We start from the raw sequence: 18,145 nt of genomic DNA on the forward strand, positions 1-18,145 counted from the left end.
TGATATCAATAATCTCGTTCGAAAATAATGACAGACGACCTCGTAAAGGTTGCAGTAATTCGTTGAATGTAGACCACTTCGAATAGGTTTATCTCGAAATTTCTAGGGGAGGCCTACGTTTAGCAGTTGAGTTGCAAAAGCTGAACAAGATGAAGTAGATGAATAACTTACTAAGCATTAACGCGAACGTGCCATAGAAGGTGGCAGTGCAGTGGGACATCAAGAAGGCACCGAGGATGTTCACGCCGCCGAGGGGCACCAGCCCGAGCCACCATCACACCCACGCACGCCGCTGTGCCTCTGAAAACACATAATACAAAGTTAGAATTAGCAGATTAGATATTATATCGTGTTTGGCAATATTTAAATAAATAAATACGTTTATGATTCGTAGTAGACAGGAGAAAAAAAAGGCACTCATTTTATTTTTTGGGAGCACAGTTGACTATTTGTTTGCCTTGTTTAATAAGTAACCTTTACTAAGACGTTAAATAGACCATAAATGTAACAATGTTATTGGTTCAAAATTTTGAACAATTGTAACTAAATACAAACACATCTACCGTTTAATTTTAACAAAATATACACTTACCTATACGAAGTCGGGTAAAGATCTACAAAATACGAGAAAATGAATCCTGTACACAATTCATTTGAATAGCAGCCCGAAGTACATGATAAAACTGGTGATGCTGTCATTGATGACCACCGCGCCCAGGGTCGAGAAGCCAGATATCGAGAGAATGATAATCATCAATAATTTCTTGCGATATGCTATCTTAGTGATCAGCAGGAGAATAACCACGAAGCTGGCTCCTTGTGCGAGGCTGGACCAGACCAAGCTCAGATCCACGGTACTTGAGCAGGTTGCCTGGAGATTAAGTAGATTGTAGAATTCAGAAGAAAAGTGGTTTCCAGAGTGGCAATCTGTTACTCAATTATCTTTATTTCACTGGTTACCTAGTAAAGTTAGGTTTGTTTATAGGGTAAAGGTCAGTTAGAATGTTAAGATTATTTGCCACAGAAAAGGGTACTAAGGCCTATCTATCTAATATAAGTCAATCGTATTATGAGCTAGTTTACCTCTGCTACTCTTAAAACAAACAATACTAAATTCAGTATAGGTATGGATTTGCAAATTTTACTACAATGCTATAATTTTAAAGGATATAGAAATGATGGCGAACGAGAGGAGAATTTGAATAAGCGTTTTAGAAATTATGTCCGTATTCCTGTAATATAACAATCATACTAACACCACTGACGGCAGCCTGATGCTCGCTGACGATAATGCTGCACAGGCCGTTGACCTGTTCCACAGTTGAGTTCCCGTCTGTTGACGAGAAACCAGAAGCGAATTTTTCCGCCAGAAACGGAAACCAGATGTAGTAGCTGTTATTACTGAAACAAAGAAACATTATGTTAAATATACAGCATATAAATTGTCGCACTGTTGGACAATGGTAAAATGCGTATTGCGTCTTGTAATGTAATGTGGGAGAGCTTATCGTCATATCGGATACAAATTCCAAATTCCTATCTGATATTAAGTAGAAAATACCAATATCATTTTTCTTAACCCAGGATCTCAGTGCGGTAATCGTACTGTATGGACAATACAACTTTGCTACCAAGGTTGTTACACCACTAAGGCACTCTGGGAAAATTCTTTGTCAACTGCTCATAATCTTGTAGGTATCAACTTAGATCTGGTTAGATAGTTGTAAATCGCTGAAGCTTTAACTGTCAACCAGAAAAGTGCCATAACACGAAGTTTTATTGCCTTTCAAATTTACTTACCAAATAACGAAAATACCGTATGACTTACATGCTAAACACCACAGCAGTCAAGAAGTAAAGCTGCAAACTTCGGTAAAGGAGGGGAGGTTTAAACAGGGGAATTATTTGATCCCACAGCGAACGCAGGAACGATAAATCCTGTGATTTCAAGTTTCCTTCCTCTTTCAGGTACACTTTGCTTACCTGAAATAAATAAAGTTATTTGACATGTACTAGATCACATAATATACGTCACATCTATATAACCCAGGTACAGTGAGACAAAACCAGAACATGATTCGTTGATTCTTTAACTTTCATGTCCCGTAATGTTTACGAATCTATCGCTATCAATTCCTAACTGCCCTTATCAGACATTTACGTAAAGTAGGTTCGACAATTTGTTCATCGGTGCAATTAGTACCTCTCTAAAAAAATCTGGACTGGCCAAACGGTTTGTCACATGTCTAACCTCGTGTGCCAAGTCTAAATATTTAGACATTTCGTCTTTTTTCAGCCTTAACATGGTTATCGTCATGCAGAATGGTACATCAACAAGTATTGCCTGGCACGACAGTCGATCAACTATGACAATATACTATGATAATATTATTGGTAACAAGTGTCCTATCTGTAATACTAGATCGATAATATTATTATTATAAACAAAACTCACCGGATACTTTCCACGTCCCCCATTACGTCTCCAAATATTCTTCAAAATATCCAAAGCTTCGTCACTTCTTCCAACATTTACCAGGAACTTGGGGCTTTCGTAGAAGAAATACGTGCCCAACGCTCCCAAGCCCAAAGGAATCGACAACACCAAGTTCAGCAGACGCCAGGGTGTGAAGGTAATGAAGCCCAGATGGTAGACGAAATCCAGGTTCACGATGAAATAAGCAAATGCTGGAATTATTAAACGTAATACCTATAATTGGTACGTAAGTCGGCATGCATTAGATCATGGATATCATTTTATTCAAATTGACAGAGACTATTTTGCGAAACGATTAGGAAAGGTAAAGAAAACATAGATCTAACGATGAAATATATTAATGTCTTTGCAATTACATCGTCCAGAACAACTGAATAAAACACATTGTGAGGCGCTTTGCTTATCACTCTGTAATTTAGACGTCAGTTCGCCTAATGACTACTAATTGCATTTTGATATCAAATTGAAACAGAGCAGTGATCGTTCAATCAGTGCAGTACCATGCAGTAAGCAAAATTTGTAGGTCACACTACAATAAGTAAACAGGCACATAACATTTGAGGAGCGAACTTAGCTAGTCATTCAGTTGTAAGTGTATCCACTTTTTTATTATAATGTGCCTTTATGAGGAGATGAAAGAATTAATTAAGGCCACTATAATTATTTTGTTAGTCGTAGGAAATCTAAACATGCCTCATTAGACCATTATAAAAAGATAAGAGCATTTGATCCCAAGAGAATGGTTGGGGCTTAAGTACTTACTGACGTAGAGAGTTAGACTGAAGTCTAACACGCTGGTCATGACGAGGATGTAGGCGTCGCGGCTGTTCTCCGTAGTGCATTCACCCAGCATGGTGTACGCCGCGGACTGAGCGCAGCTGCAACTGAAGCAGAATAACAGTTAACACTAGCTTTAACAGCTTTTGTCACTTTGACATAGTATGCTGACACTAAATCAAGTAACAGTTATAAAACAGAAGGTCCAGCAATTCTCAGCAGCGTCATCAAATGTACACTCATACGCCTTTTTTCGTAACTGTATATTTCCGTGGCGACTGACACCAGACAGGCAGATGGTCGTAAACACAAAGCCGAATCTTTTCTGCAACGTTGGAAGAAAGTCAAATAGGAATTTGATTACTAATATTTTTCAGTACACTCGTATGGTATGATATATTTATGATACGGGATTCCTCCTTTAGAATTAATTAAGCAAAGCAACAATAATAAGAATTGCTACTTCATTTGTCAGAGTTTGTCTTTTGAGACTTTGTTTTATAATATATTTAATTTTTTTTGAGAAGAACAATTCCCTCATACTTTATTATTGTATAACTTCAACTGTTTACACAGCATTCTCAGTGGAATCTCTCAAAAGGAATAAATTTTCGCCGTTTTTGCAACATTTAGTTTTAGAAACTCTAAGTTATAATGTATCGAGTATATGAAATATCTATACATAACTATCTGTTAATGAATTAGCTATATGATAATATAAATAAAATTAGGCGCATTAGGTGCATCTCCTGTAAGATTATATTTCAAAAGTAAATAAATATTTTTCATTAATCTCTTCTCCTATATGTTATGGCATGATGTTATAGAGCCTTGCTTGATAAATGGGCTATCAATTAGCCTTAAATCTAATAACTAGTTAATCTCAGAACTAGTAGTTTCTGAGATTAGCGTGTTTAAACAAACAAACTCTTCAGCTTTATATAACAGTATAGATAGATAGTATTCTATATAATATACATCCTCAAAATAATAACATATGGCTAAGCAGAAGCCTCCTCTAGAATTAACCATGCAAGACCTTATAAGACCTTGAAAGAGTTAAGTACTTACAAACTCGTGCTGATGAACTTCAAGACGGCCAAGAGGATCCAGTGAGGTGAGAATGAGCTGATGGCAGACACCGCGAAGCTCACCCATAGAGCAATGCGCAAGCTTCTCCTGCGTCCGTATGTGTCTGAGATGTATCCCCAGGGGAACGCCATCACGATAGGACCTGGAAAGCCAAGTACGTATGCAATAAGGAAACAAGCAATATTCCTGGCTATAAACAGTTCCATTGCTTTGAATTACAAAGTCTGCAAGCAAGCCGCTCGCCTGAGAGTACACAACACGAGTGCTCATTTGTCTATTAACACAAGAGGGCTTTAATTTTTAAAGCCCTCTTGATTAAAGTCACGAAACATTCGTTTTGTGAGACCGAAAAGTTGGTAATAATGCCCAGTAACACGTAAGACTTTAGAGGATAGAGCTTGTGTAATTTAATTGCTGACTTAATTTAATAGAACGCACCCACAAACGGCATGGAGAGAAGGATGCTGGTTTCCGCGAGACCCAGGTCGAAGTCGCAAGTGGCGCCCGACACCACCACGGAGAGGCCGAACATTTCCAGAACCATCGCGAAGGTCGTCGAGCTGAGGGTTGCCAGCAGAGTGGCGCTGTACCAGCCATTACCTGGAAAATAAAGGATCATAGAGTCAATCTGTAGATAACATTTCCAATCACGTGGATGAGACGGTTCAGAGGAAATTTGTATCCGCCCTAATAGTGACAACTTGTACGCAAGCTGTAAAACCCACCACAGTGGCCCTAGTGAGCCGGATCCGGGATCAGTGTGTGTGTACCCGGATTCGAACAGGCTGGAAAAATTGTGTCGACTAGCGAGAGGTAATCATCTTTTGTCAATCTATAGTTTTAGTTGATGGTCTCTAGTGAAGACAGCTTGCGACCTTAGAATGCTCATATTATGTTACTTTTATCCCGGGGAACTATCTAAATGGATTTATACTTATCCTTGGAAATCTCTTTCACGCGGGCGAAAATTTTATAGTCATGTAATTTTATTATGAGTACCGACAATTAGCCGCAACCATGTGTGAAATTAATTTCACTATATCGGCACCACTGTGTATAGATTAAGATATTTTCATTTATATGATATTTATTTTAAAATTGTAAACATTTCTAAAAACTATATAATCGTTATCAATTGTAATGTAATGAGGTCATTAACACGATGAGTATTTTTGAAAAACTTATTTAATTAAGTTTGAAGGTCACGTCGTTACTTTATCGATTGCTTATGTTTACGCGAATATTATACAATGTAATAAAAGTATTTTTCGGATTTTATTCCACGATAAAATCCAATTTTTTTTAATGTCACGTTGTTACATTGAAGAAGTATTGAAATACTAGACTATCTTCGCGACTCTGCCCGCGTGTCAATCTTTCACCGGAATAAATGTCCCAGTGTTCACGTCATGGGATAGAAAGTAGCTTTACAGGACTTTAAACAGTAGAAACGAGTATGGTACATTAGTTATTACTAAGGACTTCGCTCAGTGGATTTAGTCGAAGACATTTGGATGTGCGAGATTGATCCTCGCCTACAATCTCGCTAGCTCCTATTTACCTATACGGTCATTAAAGCTGTCCTTCGATTAGGACTTCCGTAATTGCAAAAAGAAGAATTTGCCCCGTAGACGGAATAGGGCCCCTTGACCTTACTTTTAAGTTTATTTTTAGGTCGGTTGATGTTTACCAACAGCCTTGAATCCACATTTCGTCATTGAATTATACAAAACATATAATTTGCCACTAAAAACGTCTACACGATAAAATATGGATTCGTATATAGGAATATTTTAAAGTTTTAATAGATTCGCCGGCACATATTTTAATTATTTCACGAAAAGTACGTGTATTATATCGTATATTATACTGTTAATTTAATTAATTTATGCAATTTGAAACTTGTATTGTACATAGAGGAAAAGAGGAAAAATAATTTTACAATAAAGACAAGGCTAAACAAGGAGCAGTAGAAACATTCAGGCTAACTGAGCGCAGTGGATCTGAGGGCATCGCGTATATTTGCTGAACGAGGGCTACAGGAGGGGGGGTTCTTTGGGTGGGACCAGGACGTCAGAGTAGGCAACTAGTATCTACAAATGGCGGTTTTTTCGCAATTTAACCTGTCTTCCCACAAAATTTGGATGGACTTAGTTAACTTGGAAAAATAGAGCGGGCGGTCATCAACACGTAATAAAAGGGGTTGGAAAACATCTGTACATATATACTATACTACTATAGACATTTGAAGAGTTTGTTTAAACGCGCTAACCTCAGGAACTACTGGTTCAAATTGAAAAATCCTTCTAGTGTTGGACAGCCCATTTCCAATGGAGCCCAATGCCCATCGATGAAGACCAAAGGCTATATAACATCAGGCTATGACAAATAGGTGTAGATCATCAAAGAACAACTGTTGTAAAACTAGGAAATTTTATTTGTTTGAGAGCTTTCATTGCGTGCGCTGCGTAAACTGTTGACGTTACGCCACAATTATGTACGACGGAACAAGTATGTATGCGTTTTAACATGGATAGTGAATAAATATAATATGATACATCTAAGTCAGTGTTAAATAACAAAAATAACCTATAAACTAACAGCTATGTTTATAAAAATAGCAAATAGATAAGCTTCGGGAAATGACTAGACGCTAGTGACCATATTAATTCAAAATAAAACGGTTCACTTGTAAGTAAACTGATAACAATTGAAAGTCCACCACACTGGACATCGCATGATCCTATACACCGTCATTAAAGTCTGATATCCAGAAAAATCTTAACTTAAACTCCCGCTCCCTTAAAACCCTCAAAATATCCATAATTACGCATATTTATAAAAAAAAACCGTATACTATCACTATGCACGATATAATAGCAATCATATAGGAAAATATAATATGTGTTTTAACCTAACATAGCTCATCAAATGTTGGTGCGATTTTTGCCTACCTGGAAATGGAAATGTTTTTCTAGGAAACTGTGAGTTGACAACATATGAAATTAGTTAAAGCAGGTTACAAGAGGTGTATCGGGGCACGATAGTAGTAACATTGACATTTGGGCTGGCTCATACAACGACTCACTAAATATAAGCTAAATATATTTGAGTCAAGTGCTGTCTTTGTCATCTTCAAATGGATGACAGCGACAGCATTTAATAAGTTTATGCAGACCAACTTTAATATTAATTTTTAACTCACCCGCTAAGTTAATAGCATCTCCGTAGGGACAAGCATATTCCTCCCGGTTGCTGTGGCTGATCGTCCAAACAGAATCCTTCTTACGACGGTCACCATCTCCTTTGTTTGCCATTATCAGCTATCGACTAAATGTCGAAACTCTAATATATGATAATCATCAAGTCCGGGGTTCAGCCTCCTCAGCGCAAACTATCGATTTCAAATGATCGTAACTTCGCCGGTCAGTTGTTTCTTGAGCGCCGTTATAACTTCGCCAGTAGACTTCCTTCTGAGTCGATCACTAGTTCCACAATGTTATCCGTATTACCTAAGTGACATTCTTGTTCGAACTATTATTAACAGTTAACACTAATTTACAATACAGACAAGAACACGTTTTCACTGTTATCGACAACCTATTTAACAAATGAGAGGAACATAAAGGCAACGATTTAATGGTAGTAAGACGTCGGCGTCAAATAACATTAAATTAACTAAGTATGTAGGTCTGAAATAGCTCGTATTCAACAAATTAAACTATTTATGTTAGAAACTAGTAGCTCAGTTTTATGAATTTACATGTATTAAATAAAATTATATAATATTATAGTCGATTGGATTTCATCTTATCCCATGTTAACGGTGATGTGCGTGCATTAGCTTATATAACTATTGTGACTATGTACAAGAAAGACTTGGAAAAAAATACAAAAGAAGTACTGAACAATTGATGACAAAAGTAAGCCCAGAGTTTCTTTCTGCCTTTCTTCTTCGAGTAATCATCACTTAGGTAGCTAGTGAAAGGCTGGTAGGTTAGCTAGGCTAGGGCTCATGTCCTCACCGGTGAGGATCGCGACGCGTTACCCTTCTATTTCCCCCTACTTTCCAGCCCGAGCTGGTTACTTCGTACTTTTGTACCTAGTCTTTTGTATAAACTTTATCCCTAATTTAAAATCTCCATAGTTATATAAGTGATTTTAATAGTTGTTTAGAAATAATAATTATTCTTATTCTTTGTTTTGACGTATCATAAGTGCAACTTTGTTCGCCTACGTGATAAATAAAGTATTTTATTTATTTATTTATTATCTATTATAAAAAAAATTACAACTGAACCAAAAAATAAATATCAGAAAAACAATTCGAAAATAAATCCTTCAAAATGTAATTAATTAAATGAATATTGTACCATTAAATGAATCCTATAAGTACTGGCCATAACGCTTGCTTTGTCTATTCCACGAGACTGCGTGCGAATTGTCGAACGTACGATAAATAACTAAATCGTGTTGACAAACGACTTTTTAGAGACAATTTGGTTAAATAGTTATTTAACCAAATTTTCTAACATCTAATATTTTAAATCAATGGCTTTTTAAACAAGTTGCTTTGCTTTTGTTTCGCGTATAGCCACCTACCTACAGACGCAGCTGAATAAATTAATAACTTTTGGGATCATAACATTGTTTTCTGCACAAAAATAAAATGAAAAATAATTACTTTCTTTTACACAAAAACTGAACGTCTATAGGCAATTCGAAATTTTAATTTCTTTAGCTACTTTTGTGTTTGTCTGTACGTACAGGCTAGGGCTGCCGTGTTGAGGTCTCGAGCTCAATCCTCGTTCGGGTCAAACGACATTGGTTTTTTTTCTATACATGGCAATAACCTTGTCCTCTGTTAACTCACCATGTTTGGAGAAGGGTGGGTATGATACATTTCTGCCTACCCTTTAGATCTCCTTAACTCCAATAATAAATATACCCCCTTATTCATAGACGTTATTTATTTAAGGACGGAGAATTGCTGTGATAACAAATCTGTTTCTTAGTGCTGACGGCATGGCAGCCTTCGCAGTGCGTAAACATAGGGTCGATGTGATTGGCTAATATTGAGATACAACTTGAACTAATTAGTTGTCACATAAACAAAGCTGAACAAACAGCAAGCTGTCAGATAAACCAAGCTGAAACAGATTTGTTATCACAGCAATGCTCCGTCCTTAGATAAATAACGTCTATGAATAAGGAGGATAGTTTATAAATATTTTTTTATAATATTTATCGTCGATCAAAATTTTATCAATTAATGTTGAACGTAATGATTTTACTCATAATGTGTCCACCGACACTAAAATGTACGTTACCAATGAGTATTAAGGCGATACTTCATTTTGTATTTACGTAGCTAAAGAAAATGTTAATAATCATGGATATTTCTGCCTTTAAAATTTCGTCATATTAAATTTTAAAGGCCGAAATATCCAGGATTATTAATTATTTTTACATTTTTCTTCAACTGCGAGAGCTAATCACTAACTAGACGTGAATTTAAATTCTTTACTTGCCAATACTTGTTTAGTTACCCAGATTAAAGCCGAAACAAAATGTATGAAAATGGACCTTGAGGTATCGCCTTAACTATATCTCGTTAGGCGTCGTCATAGTATTTTAATTAACAATGCTAACATAGGCGCCGTTCAAGTATTAAGTAACCCAATTTGGGAGGAGGGGAGTCTTGTAAAACGTTATGATGCGTTGCTGGGGGCTCGTATAAAGCTTTATGTAGCATTGTTTTTTTTTAGATTACGAAGGTATTTTAGCGACTTTCCGGGATTTTGCGTAAAATAATTAAGAATGTTACAAAAAAATTGTCACTTCTTACATAACTTTTGGAGCGGGGACGGAGTGTACAGGAAAACGTTACAGCGCGTTGTATAGGACGGTGGAGGGGTCAAAAATCTTCAAAAATTGCGGTATGAAATACTTGATCGGCCCCATATATTATACTACTATCCAACAATATTTTCTAATAATATAAATGCAATGATGACAAAATAGTGCCCGGAGTTTCTTTCTGCCTGTCTTCGGGTAGTCATCACTTAGGTAGCTAGTAAAAGGCTGGTAGGTTAGCCAGGTTATGGCTCATGTCCTCGCCGGTGAGGATCGCGACGCGTTACTCCCTTTATGTTTATTAAGATTATAATATACATCATTTTATTTCTTCTTTCCTGCCAGCCTGACTTGGCTTTTTTATTTACTATATAGTCTTTCATTTATTGGATGTCCAATATAAATTGTCTTTTGTTTATATAAGCGACTTTATCTAAGTAATGATTAAATATTCTCACGTACTTTGACTTATCATATGCAACTATGTTCGCCTACGTGATGAATAAAGCATTTTATTTTGGATGGGTGACAGGAGACTGACCAAGAGGATATATAAGGCGAATGTGGACGGAAGAGCCGGTAGGGGTCGACCCCATCGAATTTTGATTCTTATTAAACGCCAATGCAAAAGTACCCTGAAGCGGTGGGAAACCATGAAAAGATTGATGAAGGTAGAAGAAGCGAGAGAAGCATGCTAGAATCGTGTAAAGTGGCAATCCATAGTCTGCTTACCCTGATGGCAGGGAGACGTGATATTATGGATGTATATATGTATAAATGCAAAAAAGTTATTATAATATGTATAGGGATGTTTGTTAGAATTTAAATATAAACGCAGAATGAATTGGCGGACGGATATGCTATTATATATTTCAGAATAATATAGAGTGGAATTATGGATTCGCGGACTATGCCGTGATAAATATCCAATAGTTAAAGAAGGCTGCCAATCCTCCAAACGTCCGGAGAAAAATATAACATAAAAACCGCGATAAAATCCGTAAAATAGTCTTATTTTAATACTAGTAAAAAAAAATATGAATCGAATCGGGCAATCACTAATCATCAAAACCTTGGAACTTGCAAATCGCTACAATAAATCATAAACAACAATGTTCTGTGAGTTTTGACATAACTACATAATATGTACATTCAATAAAAAATATTTTTCCAAGTTTTTATTGTACTGTCGTGACATTTGTACGTCTATGTTTCATTCATAAAGAAAGAACGACGCACGCTCGCGCGTGCCTGTGTTGTCAATAATAATAACACTTTTTTTGCCAGATAATTACCTCGTTAATATCAATTGTTCGCGGGGTTTGAAGACACTATGTACCTATACAGAGTCCACAATCCCTTCATACTTTACCACGCTTAGGACTGGCTACATTCAACAATTAAAAATAAATAAATTCTATGTAGGTATGTAGTTAAGGTATCTAAGCAAAATCAAAACGTTTAACGTTTAATATCGATCATTGGTAGAAAGGTATTATTGATTTTTCATTATTTAATGCTACATGCTTAGGGTACATCGATCGTTACGCTGAAAAAAGATTGTGATACACAAGGACGTATAGCGCGCGCATTAAAGCTGGCGATTGGCGGTTGGATAAATAAGTCAAAAACCGCCGCCGCTACCCTGGTTTTAACCCCGCGATTCGCATTGGTTTGTTTACCAGATCTTCGCGATGCGCATAGAGTTAATAATAATCATGCGGAAAATTAAATTAAGTATTTCTAACATCTAACAAATTAACAAGAACGTCGTAGAACAAACGTTGTTAATGATGTTAGCTATCAAATCCTGCAAGTTTTTTTTAAATAACCCTAAATAAGGACTAATGTATTGTTTTCTAACAGGATTTATTCAGGAGTGGATTTTTAAAACTAGATTGACTTTAGGCAGGCAATCAATTGTAATCCCTAAGTTGATTCTTTATGCCATTTCCTCGAAATGATCCCACGGTGACATCACAAACTTTGACTCCAAAAATAAAGGCCATTGGAAAAGATCAGACACGATCGATCAGAAGGCGTCTATAACAGAATTTATAGGTTTGTACGGTTTTTCTTATTTTTTTCTTATTTGAGAACGGCATTGTACCCTACTGCACTTATGGTAAGTGGAGTGGGGTCCAGATAGTACGTCGATCGACGAGAAATGATTACACCTCGCCAGTCGACATAAATATACCGGCCTGCTTGAACCGGATGGACACAGGCAGATTCCGGAACACGACATACTTACGTAGCCCACTTTGGCCGGTTTTAATACCTTGTATAAGTCGCTATTCTGTCGAATATAAAATATATCCTATCACCAGCAAATTTACCAGGATATTGAGACAGTAAGAGCACCTTCAAATTAATCACGAGGCTGCAGTGAGACGGTCACGCGGCAAGGCATTTCACAAGAATTGTCACAACAGAAATAATGCTAAATTAAAAGACTTTTGCGCTCATTCAATTTGCCCCTGAGTGCAGCGCAGTAGTCGTACCGTCGTGCAGCTGAAGGAGAGATATAATTTTATACAGATTTACCTTGCCACGCGAATTATTTGAAGACAATTAAATGTGTTAAATTATTGTAAAATTATTATGAAACTAGCAGTTCTCGCAAGCAAAAATGAATTCTAAGACTATCTAATTTGACAACTTCTCACTACCTACTTAGCTAATCATTATCACAATACTAGAGGTCTACGTACTAAACTCATGGATAGATTTCCTATCCATGTACAAACTATGACCATGTCACCCTCACAGAAAGTGGCTGGACAACAAAATCTATAATGCTGAACTATTTGACAGTTGCTAAACTGTTTACAGGAGAGATCACGAAAGCATGGATTTTCATACTAATGAAGATGACACGGGCGCGGTGATAGCAGTTTCTAAGAAATTCTATTCTGCTCAGAATAAAGATGGAGTCATTCTATGTGAACTTTTCGTCAAAGTAGAAATTAGTCAAAAGAAATATCTTTACTTCTTTGCTGTATATCGCCCGCCTCCATTGAATAGAAATATCATCAAACATTTTATAGATAATATTAGCCACGTTATCGTCTCCTTTGGTATGGAATATGTATGCCTTGTCGATGATTTTAATATAAGTTGTATCTCAAGTCCAGATTCTACAAGTACAAGTTATAGTAAACCAGTTTGTCAAGATTCATCACTAGCGTAATCGTTTATTGACTTTGTGTCACTTAACTCATACAACATAACGATGTTAATAACTCAAACAAAATTTTGGACTTGGTTGTGAACAATATGGGTAGCAAAACTGTTCCAACGTCAGGAAATACGTTACTCATAACTGATCCGCATCATATTCCACTGGATGTTGTAACAGAATTCATGAATAATAAAATAAATACAAGAAAATTAAGTCACAACTAGAAAGTAAATTGGTAGAAGAAGTAAATTGGGAAAACGAATTTGTCTGATAGCCTCGGTGGCGTAGTAGTACTGCATGTGCGGTACGACAGCGCTTTGAGGCCCTGGGTTCTAATCCCGGGTCGGGTAGAGTGATATTTAGTTTTTCTGCTCAGTATCAGCCCGGAGCCGTGCCCGTTATGGCGATAGGCTCGTCCCTTATCACATCACGGGACGGAACACACTTGGCGAAAACTGGATGCCCTGGTTGTGCCTTATTTTCCCCTTCGGGGATAAATGCGGGATGTTGTGCGTATGTATATGAAATCAGTCTATTCAGTGATGTCAATAATATGATATCATTATTTTACAAAGTTTTTAATGACATAATACAAATATGTTACTGAATCCAATCCTGTTCAGCGGAAGTTTTCACCTTGGTACAATAAATAAAATAAAAAATAAAATAAGTACTTTATTTATCACATAGGCGAACAAAGCTGCACTTTTAACATGTTACGTGAAAACAAAGCATGAGAATAATTAATATTATTTCTAAACAACTATTAAATTACTAATATAACTATGGACATTTTAAATTAGGGATAAAATTTATAATGAAAACAAGGTACAAACCGAAGTAACCAGCTCGAGCTGGCAGGTAGGGTGAAATAAAAGGATAGCGCGTCGCGATCCTCACCGGCGAGGACATGAGCCCTGACCTAGCTAACCTACCAGCCTTTCACTAGCTACCTAAGTGGTGACTACCCGAAGAAGAAAGGCAGAAAGAAACTCCGGGCTTTTAAAAAATAATTACATGTTACTCACAGTAAAATCACAAGGCATTTGAAAGGTCTTGACATACATAAATGGTCAAGACCAGATGGAATCCCACCTTATTTTATATCACTATGCGCCTCATCTTTACGTTTACCTTTGTTTCTCATTATACATAAGTCCTTATTAACATGCACATTTACAAAAAAAATTAAGTCCGTTAAAGTTGTCCCTATTCACAAAAACGGAAATAAATAATATGATTCTAATTACAGATCTCTATACTGTCTGCCTTTGTTAAATCATTCAAAGCTAGTTTATCCGTAAGTATCTGAAATGTTAAACTAATAATTTTTTTATTAGTGAACAACATAGTTTCATCCAGACCCGTTCTACAAATATAAACTTATCGACTAAATTTAATGTAATTGCTACTCTTATTTCGTCAAAAATACATATCATTGGTTTATGTATAGTTAATACTTTCTAATACTGGTGTTATTTTTTCACTGCATTCTGTGACACCTAAGAATGTTTATTATTACTACTACATATTATTGAAGCTAGTTATAATGTAACTACTATTGGATTTACCTAATTATAAATAATTGTAAGTAGCATTTCTCACTGACTACCTGAAGTAAGCAAGGCAGGAAAAAACCCGGACCTTATTATTGACTAACCGATAAAAAACATACACTTATTATACTTTAAGTTATATATCTAAAGGTTATGTAAAACAAAAATAGTTCCATTTTCTGACACAGCGGATATGAATATCATTCTTGAGATTCATGACGTATTCGTTGCGTTTATGAACTATTTCGTAATAAACACTGACAATCCAAATCGTAGATATGGAAGTTTGCGAAAAATTTGGTAAGTACGTACTACATACTTTGTATATTAGGTGGTGATATTAGAGTAGATAGCGAAGCGAAAACAAGTTCTAAAACTCGCCATAGTAGCCTATGACAGTGACGTATTTCGGGATAAGTTATTGTTCATCCGGTTTTAAACAGGCCGTCATAATTATGTCTACTAGCGAGGAGCAATCATCTCTCGTAGTCAACAATCTACCTGGACCCTACTCCATTAACAGACTTGTACAATGAGCTCATTTTAACATGCCTGTAATGTATTAAAAATAGAGTCACTATAGCCAAGTGATATTAAGCGGCGATAGCCTAGTTGGGAGTGAAACGGACTGCCGAGACAAATGTCCGCAGGTTCAAATCCCAAGGGCACACACCTCTGATTTTTCTAAAAAATCATGTGTGTATTCTTTGTGAATTTATCGTTTGCTTTAACGGTGAAGGAAAACATCGTGATGAAACCTGCACATCTAAGAAGTTCTCTATAGGAATTTCGAAGGTGTGTGAAGTCTACCAATCCGCACTAGGCCAGCGTGGTGGACTAAGGCCTAATCCCTCTCTGTAGTAGAGGAGGCCCGTGCTCAGCAGTGGGCAAGTATATAATACAGGGCTGATATTATTATTATTATTATTATATAGCCAAGTGGCTATAGAAAGTTCTATTGTATATCATTTTAAATAAATATTATATTTTGCAAATAAAACAATATAGGTACCTATATATTGTATAAATTAGAAACTCCTCCTTTTGTGAAGTCACTTAAAAATATTAAAATATTCAGCTCATGACCAACCCGCACGTAAAAGCAAGGTCTTATTTTTAATTAGGTTAATAACCGACCCGAATGTACTTAATTTTACAAGATCATTTTTTATTTTAAATAATTTGGGATAAAACCTATTTTTACCTCATTAAAGTCGACGGTTCTCAAATCACTCACACCTTTTGTCCCTAAAGGGGAAGGCAGAAACGCAATTGGTACACCCCTTTCACCGAGCATATGCTGTTCCATAATGTGATAGGGCGCAATCGCATAGCCATATCGGGCACATGCCCAAGACTTCGAACCGATAATAAAAATAAAACAAATATCACCGCCCAACCCGGGGTCGAAACCAAGACCCCAACACTGCAGTTGTATTGGTACAACTACGCCACCAAGGCAGTCGTGTAGGCAGACTGCACATTTGGAGACGCCTTGAATGTCTTTTATTGGCGATAGGAAACAGTTAACATTAGGTGATCTAGTTTTCAATTTGACATGACACTAACTTGAGATTATATTTTTTTATTTTTTTGAATGACGAGACTAGCTTGCTGTTCGCCTGATGGTAAGCGATGCGGCCGCCCATAAACAGCAAAAACACCATCCAACACCTTTAATTACAAAGTATTGTTCGTTATTCTGCTGCGCTCGCCATTCTGAGAAGTGAGATGTTAAGTCTTATTATGTCTAGTAGTTACACTGGCTACGATGTCCTTCAAACCGGAATACAACAGTGACTACACACTGTTGTTTGGCGGCAGAAATAAACATTGCGGTAATACCTACCCAGGCGGACTCTTACTTGAAAGACCGATCGCCAATAAATCTCTTTTAGGGCCGCATTAATAGATGCTACTTAGCATCGACCAGCGGTGATATTATCAACAGTTAGTATCATAATATCGTCAGCATTTAATCAACAGAGAGCAATATCTCAAATGATATCTTAAGCAGCACATAACAGATAAGTTTTAATTATTAAATTGCGTTGACTGAGCTGACAATGAGCGCTCAAGTTTTGTTTATTAAATAGTTCTACATCTTAAATGTCTACTTAAGATTCCATTCAAAGGTGTCGGTGGTAGAAAATGTTTTATATCCGCCGGTATAGCTACCCCGTACACAAGATGTTAAAACCCGCCATATTGGCGCACGTGTCGCGTTCCAGGATCAGCCTATGTATATCCGTTTCCAACAGGCCGGCATAATTGTGGCGACTGTAGAGGGGTAATCATCTCTCGTCAGCCGAGATTCTATTGAACCCTACTCCACTCACTATCAGGTGTAGGGGTCAATTCGTCAAGCTTGTATAAAAAGGTGTTTGTGTACGGTAGAATGTTTTAGTACGGAACAATAAGTCATTATATAACTTCGCCCGCGTGAAGGAGTTTTCTGGGATAAACGTCCCATTATATATTTTCCTAGGATAGTATTCTATAACCTTCCCAGGGTCTTAAACTGTCTCAAACTTCATTTTGTTTTACCACTTTTATTTCATGTCCCACGGGAACGGGATAAAAAATCCTATGTCCCTCTCCTGGTTCTAAGCTACCTCCCCAACAATTTTCAGCCAAATTGGTTCAGCCGTTCTTGAGTTATAAATAGTGTAACTAACACAACTTTCTTTAATATATATAGATTTATTATATTATATTATAATGTTGTATTCTGGTACTATAAATTATGTTCTGTGTTGCATAATAATTCGCTGTAATGCCTACACGCTGCAGCAAAACAACTTCTCTAAGATTTTGGGTATTTCTGATTGGCTTTGTTGTGCTGCAGATTAGTCATGTAATTAAATGTTTTATAATGTATAAATGCAACCGATCGTCTTGTTGTATTTTCCTCTATAATCTTTTTTATTGACCGAAAATTATAATTGTAAATATAGGTGAATGCACGCTGTACACCGTTTATTAATTATGTAGATATTCATTTCTCCTTTATTTTGTACTAAAGTTTATTTTATGCCTGTTCAGGGTTAAATCCCTTCACTTTGATCGCGTTCCATTTCAACGGTGATTTGGGTAAGATGTAAGAGGTGCAACATCGTATAAATCAAATAACTTGCTATTCTGATATAATTTCGTTATTTGATAATGTTGATTTATTTATTT

At 36.5% G+C, this 18,145-nt stretch overlaps 1 pseudogene; it reads right to left on the reverse strand.

Moving 5' to 3' along the window:
• Positions 1–88: 88 nt before the first annotated feature.
• Positions 89–8,039, reverse strand: LOC119190106 (annotated as a pseudogene).
• Positions 8,040–18,145: the final 10,106 nt, after the last annotated feature.

Source organism: Manduca sexta, chromosome 21 (genome assembly GCF_014839805.1).
Source record: "Manduca sexta isolate Smith_Timp_Sample1 chromosome 21, JHU_Msex_v1.0, whole genome shotgun sequence".
Lineage (NCBI taxonomy): Eukaryota > Metazoa > Arthropoda > Insecta > Lepidoptera > Sphingidae > Manduca > Manduca sexta.